The following is a 4,463-nucleotide window of genomic DNA, read 5'->3' as shown; positions in this document are numbered from 1 at the left end:
TCAATAAAATTGTGAGTAATCTAACCAAAGTTTATAAAACAATAACAAGAATATATAAGTCAAAATAAAAAATTCAAAGACCAAAACAGCCAAAATAACAACAACCAAAACCAAGAAAGCAAAACAAAAAAACTAAAATTTACACAGAAAATTATGCTTATCAGTCTTCTCTCAGTGAAGATTTAGCAAGACAGCGCCACAGCCTGTGGCTTATCTTGAACATTTAGTGGCATGGGAGACAAAAGTTCTCTCAAGGGGTGTTGTCAGAAAAGAAAAGGGAATGAGAGGCCAAAGCAGCCTAGCTGGCTCACTGGCTAGATAAAATTAGGGCCTGTTCATACACAGGAAACCAATTCTGCATAATACAATCCATCCCGGGAATTCAGTGTTTCCTGGGGCTGGGGTTCAGCAGGTGGCTCCTGATGCAGTAGCTCCTTCTGCAGGAGGCTCTTCTCATGGGCTGTGGCCACTTCCATTTGAAGGTGCAGCTTTTCAGACCTGGGAGAGGAAGGCAGTTAAGACACAGGCCTGGTTGCAACACCCCATCTCAGCCTTCAAGCTGCTCCCTCCCACAACCTCAGCTGTGCTCCACAGTCAACACTGATCTCTTCACTGAAGTCACTGTTTGTAATTCAAGACATGAGGGTCACACAGTATCTGTGCCTACAAAATGTTTCCGCTATTAAACGCATGTCAGAATTAGATCTAGGAACTGTATGTTCTCTGTTCTACTACACAGACTAGCCCTTTCTCCTACAGCCCAGGAACATCATTATATAAAAGAACCTACCCAAAAATGATCAAAATATAAGTTATTCATGATGACTCACTGATGGATCACATAGTAGCTAGAAATACACCCTTGCAACCTGGGCCACTGAACAATGTCATGAGGCTAGCTCATTTCTCCTGCTCAGGAGGCTCCTTGTACCCAAGTACCATGCATGATGGAGCCTGGCATGCTGGAGCAGCCTTTCATGAGTTGTGTGCCTGCCAACAATAGTCCTGCACAGGCTGAGGTACCAGACTGAAAGCTGTGTTTTCCTAAGAACTAGAGCTGGCAGACCACATCCTGGCTCATTATGGGAGTGAGTTACAGACCACTCCTTGAATGTCTGATATTCCTTGCTTCAGAGACACCTGTCTGGCTTCTGGAAACTCCTTAACCTATTCTTTCCAGAGAACCCTTCTCACAGAAAATAGTAAACACTGCAGAGATTAGGGCTAACGGGGAGAATCTGATCACTACACAGGTTGCTCTTAAACAAAAGTATTATTTCAGCCTGGTGTGGTGTGCACATCTTGAGTTCCCATCACTTGGGAGGCAGATGTTGGCAGATCTTGTGACTTTAAACACAGCCTGCTAAGAATATTGTAAAGAACTCAGGAGGGGGGTCACAATGCTCTGGACACATAAGGTGCCAATCACATTGTTTCCTTCACAGAAGTTCCTGTAGACTGGGTCAGCACAACTCTTTGAGGTGTTCTTTCCCAGGAGGGGCTCTTAGCCGTGCTGGAGAGCAAAAGCCTATAAAAGACAGGAATCCAGGAACAGGGTCCCCAGATGACTTCAACTTCTCCTCCCAGCCTGGGCTCCTACCTCATCCGGAGGTCCTCAAATTGATGTTGCATCTTTATGGCTAAGTCCCTTTGCTGGATGGCCAGCTGAGTCTGCTTCCTCAGAGACTGCAGGAGTTTCTCCAGTCTTTCCTCCTCCTGTTCATGACAAGATGGTGTTCTCAGTGGAGGGCTGCACACTGGCTTGCACACAGTGTCTTACAAGAGCAAGCACAGACAGAGGACCCAAGAGCTGGCTGGACAGTCACCCTAGCCAGAACATCCAGCTTCAAGGGATGCAAGAAAACCTGTTCCAAGGTAGAAACTGACATGAAAGAAACCCAATGGCCTCTTGTGGACAATGCACACATGCATGATGAACCACAAATCTCATAGGCTTCCTGCTAGAAGAACATGGAGACATAGCACACAAGCACTTTCACAGCTCTGCTATCATCCATTTGGGAGCTAAGTTAGCTTTGAAAAGCTTGCTCTGCTTGGCTAGACTATGTTGAGGTGGTTAGTGACTTTTTCCCTCTGAAGTCTCAAGACTCTGACCTCCACAAATTGTCTGACAAAATCCTTCCCTTGTCCTTTGTTGTCCAGTCAGCTCCAGACTATACACACTCCCGCAAAACCCAAAGGAAACAGGGCTAAGAAAATAGAAATCAGGCATGTATCAGTGTGAATTAAGAGCTGGTCAAAAGGAAAAGACCCATTGCAGTGACAAAGAATGGGGCAGGCCACATGACATTGGCATTGATGACAATAGCACTAGACTCTTTTTTTGTAAGCTGCTTCCTACCTTGAAGTCACATGACCCTGCCATGCAAAATAGTCACAGGACCTAGAAGGCACCAATAATCTGTTTATATTACAGCTCAGCTATCCAAGGACCATGTGATTGTGGGTTATCTTATTCCCCAACTCTGTTTTGGAATTCACCTTCAAGGAGAAGAGAAGGGTATGCTTGCCAATAATAGAGTTTCTCACAAGAGGCTAATTTCCCAGAATACTTAGGCAGTGGTAGAAAAAAGAAGTCAGATGGCATGAGGTGGGCAGATGGTGGCAAGTATAAATTAGTAAGGAGGGTGATGGGTGAGAGCTCAGGTGTGTAGATGAGCAGACAAACAGTCCAGTGGGCAAATGGTTCCAGACCTTGTCCAGTTGCGGTGTCTGGTGATCACTGGTGTTCTCCTCTTGGTCCTTACACATCTCCTGCATTTCTGCCAACTGGTGTTTTAACAAGACCCAATCCTCTTGCGCCATCTCATTGTTCTTCTTCATCATGTCCATCTTCTTTTTCAGCTGAATCTGTTCCATCAGGAGCCGGCTGTGGAGGTTGCTGGAAACATCCTCTGAAGAATAAGCCTCTGCCAGCCTCCTCATGCCCCCCACCTGCCAGCATGCATTTGCCATCCCTACCTTCAGGGCCTATCAACACCACAAGGACTAAGGTTTCCATGAGGATCTAGGAAAGAGCCCAATACAACCATGCCTGCTGCACTAGGCAGACCATAGAGAGAACAGCTAATTCACAAAAGAATAACAACTACAAAAGTCCCCAACACTAATAGGGTCCTTTGTCCCTCAGAAAGAACTAGGAGTCTCCATGTGTCCTTTATTGTTGCAAGTAATGCAGAAACATAAAAAATATGAATAAATGCCCTCAAGGTAGGAAAGAAGAACTAAGGGGAGCACATTCTATCTATCTGTTCCATAACACCCAGCTCTGTAAAACCCTGCCTGATTCCCAGATACCCAGGGCTGCCTGTGATGCTATGAATTGATTTCTATCTAGAGTCTCCTGATGTTCGAATGAAAATCCTGGGAAGGCTAACAGTCTCTTTCATACTTAGCAAATCTGAGTCCAAAAGAAACATGTAGCAGATGGCTCAGAGGCAGAAGTGATAGAACCAGTACTGGGGACTCCCAGTCCAGAATAAACAGAAACACCATTTCACAACTGTTGGGGTCCATGACAGGCACTTACCGATAGAAGCCAGTCTCCTTGTCAAGATCCTTGAGGTTCTGTGAGACTTCAGCATGCTCCTGCTCCAAGGTCTGCAGCTCCAATATCACCTGCTTGTGCTGAATCTTGAGTCTTTCATAGAAAGGATTTGACCTGTGGTAGGGCCTGGCCCCCAAAGTAAAAGAAGCCCATGAATATAGGACTCAAGGAACTTGTGAACCCTGGCTGGGACCTAAAATATCCATGCACAGAAGATACCACATTGTGGACCCTCTAGACTGGTTCATTCTGCTGCTTATACTACTTGTTATCCTGGCCCCAGGCCCACAGAAGTTATAGGTCTCCAGCTGAAAGGTGCCCTGGCTGCATAATTCACTCAGTAACATGGAGGGGCTGTCTACTCCATTACATTTAAGGGGTGTCATTCCACAAGTGTTGGTCCACCAAAGATCTGTGATTTCATTCCTCCTGTTTTCAGAACAATGATTCCAATGACAAGAATCATTGGACATAATATTGGGATTGAGACCCAGCGTAGAGAAGCCTTAAAAACTGCCCAAGGGATTCTACTGTGCCTCCAATCTGGCCACATAGGCTAAGTACTGCTTAAACTGGCACACCCAGAACTCAGAACTGGCATCATATTAAGACTGAGACTCACAGGCCCACCTCACACCACTGGCTCCAAGACTCTAAAGGGATACACAAACATGCAAATATTTATATACACAAACAGATAGACAGAGAGACAGAAAGAGAGAGAATGAGAGAGTGAGAGAGAAAGAGAGGGGGATATATCAGAGAGACAGATATATAGAGAGAGAGGAGACAGAGACAGAGTGAGAGAGAGGTGACAGAAATAGATAAAGACAGTCGGGGATGGAATGACCAATGGGAAGCTGAAAAAAAATTGCATCCCATGTACTGTCTAAAG

The sequence above is a fragment of the Meriones unguiculatus genome, chromosome 9 (genome assembly GCF_030254825.1).
Source record: "Meriones unguiculatus strain TT.TT164.6M chromosome 9, Bangor_MerUng_6.1, whole genome shotgun sequence".
NCBI lineage: Eukaryota > Metazoa > Chordata > Mammalia > Rodentia > Muridae > Meriones > Meriones unguiculatus.
The sequence above is the reverse complement of the archived record's forward strand: the minus strand, read 5'-3'. Positions refer to the sequence as shown.